This window comes from Rhipicephalus microplus, unplaced genomic scaffold, assembly GCF_043290135.1.
Source record: "Rhipicephalus microplus isolate Deutch F79 unplaced genomic scaffold, USDA_Rmic scaffold_317, whole genome shotgun sequence".
Classification (NCBI taxonomy): domain Eukaryota; kingdom Metazoa; phylum Arthropoda; class Arachnida; order Ixodida; family Ixodidae; genus Rhipicephalus; species Rhipicephalus microplus.
This window is the reverse complement of record NW_027464885.1, coordinates 27,501-40,000: the sequence shown is the minus strand read 5'-3', so window position 1 is coordinate 40,000 and position 12,500 is coordinate 27,501. Positions and strand designations below refer to the sequence as shown.

General features: G+C 62.0%; 1 non-coding gene across 1 annotated transcript; it reads left to right on the top strand.

Annotated features, from left to right (window-relative positions):
- The first annotated feature begins 9,456 nt into the window (after positions 1 to 9,456).
- LOC142793661 (small subunit ribosomal RNA) lies at positions 9,457 to 11,271 on the top strand. Its single transcript, XR_012891722.1, has one exon. It is a non-coding gene; the product is annotated as a small subunit ribosomal RNA (ribosomal RNA).
- Positions 11,272 to 12,500: the final 1,229 nt, after the last annotated feature.

Here is a 12,500-nt window from a genome sequence, read left to right as displayed (position 1 = left end):
GCTGACGCAGTTTTCGCGCCGCCCCGGCTGACGCGGTTTCGTGCCGCCCCGGCAGACGCGGTTTTCGCGCCGCCCCGGCTGACGCGGTTTCGTGCCGCCCCGGCAGACGCAGTTCGGACTTAGCACTTTTCGGCTGTGCCTGGCTGGCGGCCCACTCACTCGATCGCCATGTCTGTTTGCCACAGTTTTCCCGGTGGTGCCGCACCCGGGCTCGCCCCGGCTGACGCAGTTTTCGCGCCGCCCCGGCTGACGCGGTTTCGTGCCGCCCCGGCAGACGCGGTTTTCGCGCCGCCCCGGCTGACGCGGTTTCGTGCCGCCCCGGCAGACGCAGTTCGGACTTAGCACTTTTCGGCTGTGCCTGGCTGGCGGCCCACTCACTCAATCGCCATGTCTGTTTGCCACAGTTTTCCCGGTGGTGCCGCACCCGGGCTCGCCCCGGCTGACGCAGTTTTCGCGCCGCCCCGGCTGACGCGGTTTCGTGCCGCCCCGGCAGACGCGGTTTTCGCGCCGCCCCGGCTGACGCGGTTTCGTGCCGCCCCGGCAGACGCAGTTCGGACTTAGCACTTTTCGGCTGTGCCTGGCTGGCGGCCCACTCACTCGATCGCCATGTCTGTTTGCCACAGTTTTCCCGGTGGTGCCGCACCCGGGCTCGCCCCGGCAGACGCGTTTTTTTTTTTCTTTCGCCCCGGCTGACGCAGTTTTCGCGCCGCCCCGGCTGACGCGGTTTCGTGCCGCCCCGGCAGACGCGGTTTTTTGCGCCGCCCCGGCTGACGCGGTTTTTGCCGCCCCGGCTGACGCAGTTCGGACTTAGCACTTTTCGGCTGTGCCTGGCTGGCGGCCCACTCACTCGATCGCCATGTCTGTTTGCCACAGTTTTCCCGGTGGTGCCGCACCCGGGCTCGCCCCGGCTGACGCAGTTTTCGCGCCGCCCCGGCTGACGCGGTTTCGTGCCGCCCCGGCAGACGCGGTTTTCGCGCCGCCCCGGCTGACGCGGTTTCGTGCCGCCCCGGCAGACGCAGTTCGGACTTAGCACTTTTCGGCTGTGCCTGGCTGGCGGCCCACTCACTCGATCGCCATGTCTGTTTGCCACAGTTTTCCCGGTGGTGCCGCACCCGGGCTCGCCCCGGCTGACGCAGTTTTCGCGCCGCCCCGGCTGACGCGGTTTCGTGCCGCCCCGGCAGACGCGGTTTTCGCGCCGCCCCGGCTGACGCGGTTTCGTGCCGCCCCGGCAGACGCAGTTCGGACTTAGCACTTTTCGGCTGTGCCTGGCTGGCGGCCCACTCACTCGATCGCCATGTCTGTTTGCCACAGTTTTCCCGGTGGTGCCGCACCCGGGCTCGCCCCGGCAGACGCGTTTTTTTTTTTCTTTCGCCCCGGCTGACGCAGTTTTCGCGCCGCCCCGGCTGACGCGGTTTCGTGCCGCCCCGGCAGACGCGGTTTTTTTGCACCGCCCCGGCTGACGCGGTTTTTGCCGCCCCGGCTGACGCAGTTCGGACTTGGCACTTTTTGGCTGAGCCTGGCTGGTGGCCCACTCACTCGATCGCCATGTCTGTTAGCCACAGTTTTCCCGGTGGTGCCGCACCCGGGCTCGCCCCGGCTGACGCAGTTTTCGCGCCGCCCCGGCAGACGCGGTTTTCGCGCCGCCCCGGCTGACGCGGTTTTTGCCGCCCCGGCTGACGCAGTTCGGACTTGGCACTTTTTGGGATGAGCCTGGCTGGCGGCCCACTCACTCGATCGCCATGTCTGTTTGCCACAGTCTTCCCGGTGGTGCCGCACCCGGGCTCGCCCCGGCAGACGCGTTTTTTTTTTCTTTCGCCCCGGCAGACGTGGTTCCCCCCCCCCCTTTTCGCTCGCCCCGGCTGACGAGGTTTTCGCGCCGCCCCGGCTGACGCAGTTTTCGCGCCGCCCCGGCTGACGCGGTTTCGTGCCGCCCCGGCTGACGCGGTTTTCGCGCCGCCCCGGCTGACGCGGTTTTTGCGTCGCCCCGGCTGACACGGTTCGGACTTTGCACTTTTCGGCTGTGCCTGGCTGGCGGCCCACTCACTCGATCGCCATGTCTGTTTGCCACAGTTTTCCCGGTGGTGCCGCACCCGGGCTCGCCCCGGCTGACGCAGTTTTCGCGCCGCCCCGGCTGACGCGGTTTCGTGCCGCCCCGGCAGACGCGGTTTTCGCGCCGCCCCGGCTGACGCGGTTTCGTGCCGCCCCGGCAGACGCAGTTCGGACTTAGCACTTTTCGGCTGTGCCTGGCTGGCGGCCCACTCACTCGATCGCCATGTCTGTTTGCCACAGTTTTCCCGGTGGTGCCGCACCCGGGCTCGCCCCGGCTGACGCAGTTTTCGCGCCGCCCCGGCTGACGCGGTTTCGTGCCGCCCCGGCAGACGCGGTTTTCGCGCCGCCCCGGCTGACGCGGTTTCGTGCCGCCCCGGCAGACGCAGTTCGGACTTAGCACTTTTCGGCTGTGCCTGGCTGGCGGCCCACTCACTCGATCGCCATGTCTGTTTGCCACAGTTTTCCCGGTGGTGCCGCACCCGGGCTCGCCCCGGCTGACGCAGTTTTCGCGCCGCCCCGGCTGACGCGGTTTCGTGCCGCCCCGGCAGACGCGGTTTTTTGCGCCGCCCCGGCTGACGCGGTTTTTGCCGCCCCGGCTGACGCAGTTCGGACTTAGCACTTTTCGGCTGTGCCTGGCTGGCGGCCCACTCACTCGATCGCCATGTCTGTTTGCCACAGTTTTCCCGGTGGTGCCGCACCCGGGCTCGCCCCGGCTGACGCAGTTTTCGCGCCGCCCCGGCTGACGCGGTTTCGTGCCGCCCCGGCAGACGCGGTTTTCGCGCCGCCCCGGCTGACGCGGTTTCGTGCCGCCCCGGCAGACGCAGTTCGGACTTAGCACTTTTCGGCTGTGCCTGGCTGGCGGCCCACTCACTCGATCGCCATGTCTGTTTGCCACAGTTTTCCCGGTGGTGCCGCACCCGGGCTCGCCCCGGCTGACGCAGTTTTCGCGCCGCCCCGGCTGACGCGGTTTCGTGCCGCCCCGGCAGACGCGGTTTTCGCGCCGCCCCGGCTGACGCGGTTTCGTGCCGCCCCGGCAGACGCAGTTCGGACTTAGCACTTTTCGGCTGTGCCTGGCTGGCGGCCCACTCACTCGATCGCCATGTCTGTTTGCCACAGTTTTCCCGGTGGTGCCGCACCCGGGCTCGCCCCGGCAGACGCAGTTTTCGCGCCGCCCCGGCAGACGCGGTTTTCGCGCCGCCCCGGCTGACGCGGTTTTTGCCGCCCCGGCTGACGCAGTTCGGACTTGGCACTTTTTGGGCTGAGCCTGGCTGGCGGCCCACTCACTCGATCGCCATGTCTGTTTGCCACAGTCTTCCCGGTGGTGCCGCACCCGGGCTCGCCCCGGCAGACGCGTTTTTTTTTCTTTCGCCCCGGCAGACGTGGTTCCCCCCCCCCCCTTTTCGCTCGCCCCGGCTGACGAGGTTTTCGCGCCGCCCCGGCTGACGCAGTTTTCGCGCCGCCCCGGCTGACGCGGTTTCGTGCCGCCCCGGCTGACGCGGTTTTCGCGCCGCCCCGGCTGACGCGGTTTTTGCGTCGCCCCGGCTGACACGTTTCGGACTTTGCACTTTTCGGCTGTGCCTGGCTGGCGGCCCACTCACTCGATCGCCATGTCTGTTTGCCACAGTTTTCCCGGTGGTGCCGCACCCGGGCTTGCCCCGGCAGACGCGTTTTTTTTTTTTCTTTTCGCCCCGGCTGACGCAGTTTTCGCCCCGCCCCGGCTGACGCGGTTTCGTGCCGCCCCGGCAGACGCGGTTTTTTGCGCCGCCCCGGCTGACGCGGTTTTTGCCGCCCCGGCTGACGCAGTTCGGACTTTGCACTTTTTGGCTGAGCCTGGCTGGCGGCCCACTCACTCGATCGCCATGTCTGTTTGCCACAGTTTTCCCGGTGGTGCCGCACCCGGGCTCGCCCCGGCAGACGCGTTTTTTTTTTTCCTTCGCCCCGGCAGACGTGGTTCCCCCCCCCCCCTCCGTCTTTCTTTTTGTTTTTTTTTTCGCCGCGGCTGAAGTGGATTTTTCGGTGCCTCGACGCCCCGGTAGTCGCGGTTTTTCCGTTTCCGCACGGCCCCGGCTGACGCTGCTCGGTCACAGTCGCCTTTTGTGAGGATTGCAGACTTCTTGAGCGCGGGTGTTTTTTTTTTGTTGTTGTTGTTGTTTTATTACGCATTCGCTCCAGCAGACGCTGTTTAGACTTTTTGTTTCCTCTTTTATCCTGCGACGAGGTGACGAGGTTTATTCGGTGCCCCGCCGCCCCGGCTGAAGTGATTTTTCCTGTCCCGTGCCGCCCCGGCTGACGCGGTTGGGACTTCGCGTTTGTTCGGCCGCCACGGGTTTTGGCGCACTCGCTCGGTTGCTTGTTGTTGCCACTTGTTGCGAACCCAGGTTTCTTGAGCGAGCGCGGGCGTTTTTTCTTCCTTTCTTTCTTTGTTCTATGTGTTAGCGAATCGGCCTTTAATATCACACGAGGACTCACAACCAACAATTTTCAGTTTGAAGTGTAAAAAATCTGCAGGTGTTGACGTAACTGACTTGCCCCGTACCCTTGAGTACATCCATGAAGTTCTCGTAGTACTACTAAATCGCATTATTCCAAGTGGAGAAATTCCCATAAACTTGCAAACCTCTACACGAAAATCGGTGCGCGTGATAAAGTTGAAAATTATCGTCCGATATCAAATGTGCCTTCTATAACACAAATTCTAGGAAAAAAAAAAAAAAACACTTGTTCGCCGTTCTCTGCGCCGTGACTGGCAGCACTCCGGCGAAGCGAAACGGGGTCGATTCGAGCACGATATCGGCGTCTTTCGACGTGCTCGCCGGCGACCGTCGCACGAGTACGTCGCACGAGCGCGTCTGCCGGGGCGCCGTTTGCGAAGCCGACGCAAAAGTGGGAACCGCCGCTCGGATGATCGCCGCTTTCGGCAGAGTGAGTGTTGGCACTCCGGGGAAGCGAAACAGCGTGAATGCGCCCACGAAATCGGCGTATTTTGAAGTGCCCGCCGGCGACCGTCGCACGAGTACGGTAAACCGCGTCAGCCGGGGCGTAGTTCGGGACGCCGACGAAAAAGTGGGAAGCGCAACTCGGATCTTCGCCGTTTTTGCAGGAGTGAGTGGCGGCCCTCCTGCGAGACCAAGAAGCATCGATTCGTGCACGAATTCGGCGCCTTTCGACGTGATCGCCGGCGACCGTCGCTCGAGTAGGGCAAACCGCGTCTGCCGGGGCGGGCTTCGGGACGCCGATGCGAAAGTGGGAAACGCTGCTCGGATGTTCGCCGTTTTTGGCCGAGTGAGTGCTGGCACTCGGGCGAAGCCAAACGGGGCCGATTACGGCACGATATCGGCGTCTTTCGACGTGCCCGGCGGCGACCGTCGCACGAGTACGGTAAACCGCGTCAGCCCGGGCGGAGTTCGGGACGCCGATGCGAAAGTGGAGAACGCCGCTCGGATCTTCGCCGTTTTTGGAGGAGTGAGTGGCGGCACTCCGGAGAAGCCAAGGAGCGCCAATTAGCGCACGATATCGGCGTCTTTCGACGCGCTCGCCGGCGACCGTCGAACGAGTAGGGCAAACCGCGTCTGCCGGGGCGGGGTTTACGACGCCGACGCAAAAGTGGGAACCGCCGCTCGGATGTTGGCCGTTTTTGGCAGAGTGAGTGCTGGCACACCGGCGACGCGAAAGAGCGCGAAAGCGCCCACGAAAGTGGCGTATTTGGACGTGCTTGACGGCGACCGCTGCAGGAGTACGAAAAACCACGTCAGCCGGGGCGAGCGACCCACGGCGGTCTGGGTGCTTATCGCTGCTATTATAGGGGCACCCCGGCAGACGCAGAAAAAAAAAATTTTTTTTCGACCTTCTTTTTTGCTGGTCGAGCTCGGGTAACCCAGGTCGCAATGGGAGCCGCGCACGAAAGCGGCGTCGCGAGACGCGTTCGCGGTCGCTAGTCGCACGAGCTCGGCAACCGCGTCAGCCGGCGCGGAGTTCGGGATGCCGACGGCTAAGTGGGTACCGCTGCTCGGATGTTCGCCGTTTTTGGCCGAGTGAGTGCTGGCACTCCGGCGAAGCGAAACGGGGCCGATTCGGGCACGATATCGGCGTATTTCGACGTGCTCGCCGGCGACCGTCGCACGAGTACGGCAAAGCGCGTCTGCCGGGGCGAGGTTTGCGATGCCGACGAAAAAGTGGGAAGCGCCGCTCGGATCTTCGCCGTTTTTGCAGGAGTGAGTGGCGGCCCTCCTGCGAGACCAAGAAGCATCGACTCGCGCACGATATCGGTGTCTTTCGACGTGCCCGCCGGCCACCGCCGCACGAGTACGGCAAACCGCGTATGCCGGGGCGGGGTTGGCGACGCCGACGCAAAAGTGGGAACCGCCACTAGGATGTTCGCCGTTTTTGGCAGAGTGAGTGCTGGCACACCGGCGACGCGAAAGAGCGCGAAAGCGCCCACGAAAGTGGCGTATTTGGACGTGCTTGACGGCGACCGCTGCAGGAGTACGAAAAACCACGTCAGCCGGGGCGAGCGACCCACGGCGGTCTGGGTGCTTATCGCTGCTATTATAGGGGCACCCCGGCAGACGCAGAAAAAAAAAATTTTTTTTCGACCTTCTTTTTTGCTGGTCGAGCTCGGGTAACCCAGGTCGCAATGGGAGCCGCGCACGAAAGCGGCGTCGCGAGACGCGTTCGCGGTCGCTAGTCGCACGAGCTCGGCAACCGCGTCAGCCGGCGCGGAGTTCGGGATGCCGACGGCTAAGTGGGTACCGCTGCTCGGATGTTCGCCGTTTTTGGCCGAGTGAGTGCTGGCACTCCGGCGAAGCGAAACGGGGCCGATTCGGGCACGATATCGGCGTATTTCGACGTGCTCGCCGGCGACCGTCGCACGAGTACGGCAAAGCGCGTCTGCCGGGGCGAGGTTTGCGATGCCGACGAAAAAGTGGGAAGCGCCGCTCGGATCTTCGCCGTTTTTGCAGGAGTGAGTGGCGGCCCTCCTGCGAGACCAAGAAGCATCGACTCGCGCACGATATCGGTGTCTTTCGACGTGCCCGCCGGCCACCGCCGCACGAGTACGGCAAACCGCGTATGCCGGGGCGGGGTTGGCGACGCCGACGCAAAAGTGGGAACCGCCACTAGGATGTTCGCCGTTTTTGGCAGAGTGAGTGCTGGCACTCCGGCGAAGCGAAAGAGCGCGAATGCGCCCACGAAAGTGGCGTGTTTGGACGTGCTTGACGACGACCACCGCAGGAAAACGAAAAACCACGTCAGCCGGGGCGAGCGACCCATGGCGGTCTGGGTGCTTATCGCTGCTATTATAGGGGCACCCCGGCAGACGCAAAAAAAAAAAAAATTTTTTTTCGACATTCTTTCTTGCTCGTCGACCTCGGGTGACCCAGGTCGCAGTGGGAGCCGCGCACGAAAGCGGCGTCGCGAGACGGCTTCGCGGTCGCTAGTCGCACGAGCTCGGCAACCGCGTCTGCCGGGGCGGAGTTCGGGACGCCGACGGCTAAGTGGGAACCGCCGCTCGGATGTTCGCCGTTTGTGGCCGAGTGAGTGCTGGCACTCCGGCGAAGCCAAACGGGGCCGATTCCGGCACGATATCGGCGTCTTTCTACGTGCTCGCCGGCGACCGTCGCACGAGTACGGCAAAGTGCGTCTGCCGGGGCGGGGTTTGCGACGCGTACGCAATAGTGAGAACCGTCGCTCGGATGTTCGTCGTCTTTCGCCGAGCCAGTGCTGGCACTCCGGCGAAGCCGAACGGAGCCGATTCGGGCACGATATCGGCGTCTTTCCACGTGCTCGCCGGCGACCGTCGCACGAGTACGGTAAACCGCGTCAGCCGGGGCGGAGTTCGGGACGCCGATGCGAAAGTGGGAAGCGCCGCTCGGATCTTCGCCGTTTTTGGAGGAGTCAGTGGCGGCACTCCGGTGAAGCCAAGGTGCGCCAATTCGCGCACGATATCGGCGTCTTTCGACGTGCCCGCCGGCCACCGTCGCACGAGTACGGCAAACCTCGTCTGCCGGGGCGGGGTTTGCGACGCCGACGCAAAAGTGGGAACCGCCGCTCGGATGTTCGCCGTTTTTGGCAGAGTGAGTGCTGGCACTCCGGCGAAGCGAAAGAGCGTGAATGCGCCCACGAAAGTAGCGTATTTGGACGTGCTTGACGGCGACCGCCGCAGGAGTACGAAAAACCACGTCAGCCGGGGCGAGCGACCCACGGCGGTCTGGGTGCTTATCGCTGCTATTATAGGGGCACCCCGGCAGACGCAGAAAGAAAAAAAAAAAAAAAAATGGGGACATGGCGTGCGTCACCGTGCGGCTTCGCAGCGTTGCCGAAGTCGCCGAGCCCTTCGACTGAGCCGAACGGCGGACAGGGAACGTTGGTCGGCCGTTCTAACCTGTCGGTGCCACGCCGAGACGTCGTTAAGGAAAACCGCGTCGTGGGCCTCTACGACGCCGTCGAGTCGTTGTACGTTTGGTGTCCAGCGTGTCGGCGGCGAGTAGCGGACACGTCGTTCACGACTTCGGTCTTTCGCAGTCGACGCGAACTTGCGGAGAGTCGTGGTGCCTCACGTTTTCGGCAGAAACCGCGGCGGAATTTTCCCGTGCGTGCGCGCACGACCTCGGTGCTGTGCCGTCAGCGTAGTGTTGCACAAACTCGTGGCCTACCCAAGGTGCGGTACGTTTGCGGCCGTATCCTCGGTGGGAATTTCGTGAGTAGGGTCGCAAATTCTACGACCTCGGCGGGTTTGAGAGCGACGTAGACTTGTGGCACGCTCAACGTGCCACACGTTTCGGGGCACACCCGCGGTGAAATTTTCTCGAGTACGCTCGTATTAGTGCCCAAGGAGGTCTGGGTACTTATCGCTGCTATTATGTGGGGGTTCTCGTGAGCGGCGTACGCGAAAGCGACCGGGTGTCTGATATGCGGCGGGCTTCGGCCTCGTCAAGCGTGTCCTCGGGTCTGCTCCAGGGGAATCCACGGCAGTCGTCTGCAGCCTCATCCGCTTGATGCGTTAGGGGCTGGTTGTCGGACGGTGCCGTTTTACCACGATATCGAGGTGTGTTCCGTGTCGTCCTCGGGCGATTCAGATGCGAAAGCGCCGAAGACGCGGGCGTGACCCGTCGTCTGGCGGCTTTGCAGTCTCGGCTCCGTTGCTAGTTCCGGCCGGTCCACCGACAGTGCAGCGGGCTTGGGCAACCCGCACGGCGCGACCGAGTCGATGCAACGAAAAAGAGCGAGCATGAACGTGCTTCTTGCCGCACGGCTCCCACTCGTCTTTCGGGAAGGTTGTGCCGTAGCGAGCTCGAACGCCGTCATCTCGGAGTGCAAAATAAGCGTGTTGGGGCGCCTGAAGGTGGCCTCCGCCGCACACAGACTGCGTCCGGCCCGCCGAAGGCGAGGACGGACGCGCAGTCGAACGATTACCTGGTTGATCCTGCCAGTAATCATATGCTTGTCTCAAAGATTAAGCCATGCATGTCTAAGTACATGCCGAAATAAGGCGAAACCGCGAATGGCTCATTAAATCAGTTATGGTTCCTTAGATCGTTTCTTCCTACTTGGATAACTGTGGCAATTCTAGAGCTAATACATGCAGTGAGCCTGGAGCCCTTTGGGTAACGGGTGCTTTTATTAGACCAAGATCGATCGGGTTTCGGCCCGTATTGTGTGGTGACTCTGGATAACTTTGTGCTGATCGCATGGCCACGAGCCGGCGACGTTTCTTTCAAGTGTCTGCCTTATCAACTTTCGATGGTAGGTTACTTGCTTACCATGGTTGTTACGGGTAACGGAGAATCAGGGTTCGATTCCGGAGAGGGAGCCTGAGAAACGGCTACCACATCCAAGGAAGGCAGCAGGCGCGCAAATTACCCACTCCCGGCACGGGGAGGTAGTGACGAAAAATAACAATACGGGACTCTTTTGAGGCCCCGTAATTGAAATGAGTACACTCTAAATCCTTTAACGAGGATCAATTGGAGGGCAAGTCTGGTGCCAGCAGCCGCGGTAATTCCAGCTCCAATAGCGTATACTAAAGCTGCTGCGGTTAAAAAGCTCGTAGTTGGATCTCAGTTCCAGACGAGTAGTGCATCTACCCGATGCGACGGCTCGGACTGAACATCATGCCGGTTCTTTCTTGGTGCACTTCATTGTGTGCCTCGAGATGGCCGGTGCTTTTACTTTGAAAAAATTAGAGTGCTCAACGCAGGCGAGTCGCCTGAATAAACTTGCATGGAATAATAGAACAAGACCTCGTTTCTGTTCTGTTGGTTTTTGGAATACGAGGTAATGATTAAGAGGGACGGACGGGGGCATTCGTATTGCGGCGCTAGAGGTGAAATTCTTGGACCGTCGCAAGACGAACTACTGCGAAAGCATTTGCCAAGAATGTTTTCATTGATCAAGAACGAAAGTCAGAGGTTCGAAGGCGATCAGATACCGCCCTAGTTCTGACCATAAACGATGCCAACCAGCGATCCGCCTGAGTTACTCAAATGACTCGGCGGGCAGCTTCCGGGAAACCAAAGTATTTGGGTTCCGGGGGAAGTATGGTTGCAAAGCTGAAACTTAAAGGAATTGACGGAAGGGCACCACCAGGAGTGGAGCCTGCGGCTTAATTTGACTCAACACGGGAAAACTTACCCGGCCCGGACACTGGGAGGATTGACAGATTGAGAGCTCTTTCTTGATTCGGTGGATGGTGGTGCATGGCCGTTCTTAGTTGGTGGAGCGATTTGTCTGGTTAATTCCGATAACGAACGAGACTCTAGCCTATTAAATAGGTGCGGGGTTCCCAGCACCTTACAACCTTCTTAGAGGGACAAGCGGCTCCTAGCCGCACGAAACAGAGCAATAACAGGTCTGTGATGCCCTTAGATGTCCGGGGCCGCACGCGCGCTACACTGAAGGAAGCAGCGTGTCTTTATCCCTGTCTGAAAAGACTGGGTAACCCGTGGAACTTCTTTCGTGATTGGGATAGGGGCTTGCAATTGTTCCCCTTGAACGAGGAATTCCCAGTAAGCGCGAGTCATAAGCTCGCGTTGATTACGTCCCTGCCCTTTGTACACACCGCCCGTCGCTACTACCGATTGAATGATTTAGTGAGGTCTTCGGACCGATGTCCGGCGCGGCCTTTCGGTTGCGCCGGTCTGTTGGAAAGATGACCAAACTTGATCATTTAGAGGAAGTAAAAGTCGTAACAAGGTTTCCGTAGGTGAACCTGCGGAAGGATCATTAACGGATTGTGAAGGGTGAGCGCCTCAGCTGCGTCTGCGCCCGACACTTTCTGCCGCTGACCCCGTTTGGACGCGGGGTCGGCTTTTCCCCACGGGGCTGCCTGAATGTGGAGCGGCACCCCGTGACAAATTGTTGCGCCCAGCGGACGCCAACACCGCGACCTTGGACGGTCGGCCAGGTGGCGGACGCGGGTACAAACGGCGCAACGCACTCATAGGTCGGCTTTCGACCCGCCACTGCACCGTGGCTCGAAGCGCTCGAAATGCGCGACCCGACCGCTGCGGGACCGCCTAGTACTGTAAACAGGAGCGGCGGAGCGCGAACGGCGAGTCGTGGTTACGTCGGTAGAAGGCGAGGCTGCGCGTTCCCGAAACGCCAGCCGAGTGCCCTCCCGACCGTTCGAGCGTGCAAGAACGAGACCCGACAATCGCGCGGCGACTGCCAAGTACGAGAGGAACGGCACAAGCGTCGGCGGTCGGTCAAGGAACTGGCGATGTGACGGGTCCGCTGTGCACCAGTGCATACCGTCCCGCCGTCCGCGGCAAGCGCCTCCGCGTCCTCGGGTGACGGAGGCTGCCGGTCGGTTCTTGCAGGCGAGGGATCTCGCTGGCACCGGTTCGCGTTGACGCGCGGCCGGTCATGGCACGGCGATGCGACGGCCGAGGTGCGCAGTACTCGATGGAGGAACCGCACGCTCCGATGACCGTCCCGCCCTCCGCGGCGTATGCGTACCGACCGTAATGGTTGCAGCAGCGCCGGCCGGCTTTTGAATTCGCCACACGAAACACGGTGCGAGATCGCGGTTAGGGGAGCGTCGACGTTGCCAGGCGTTTTGCTTGCTGCCGAGGGAAAGGCGGCACGGCCACGTCGCGCTCGTCGCGATTAGCGGGTCTGCGCGCTTTGGGAAGGTGCCGCAACGACTTGCCGAAAGAGGAAGCACGGAAGAACGAGGGACTTGGACGTCCCGACAATTGAACGCACTTGCGGCCAGGCCCTTGCTGGCTTCGTTCTTCCGCCTCGAGTAGGCTCGTACGCGGCTCCGGCGCCGAAAGTGGTCCTTGGCACCGACTTCGGTGGACGTGGGAAGTGCCGCGCAAGTACGGCGCGCCTGGCTCCACCTGTTGGCTAAAGTAGGCAGCCGGATCGGCATTTTGGTGTGCGGTGGCAAACCGTGGATGCGAAAAAAGCTTGTGCGATTTCGTGGAACAAAAAGCGGGGGTCCCCCTTTT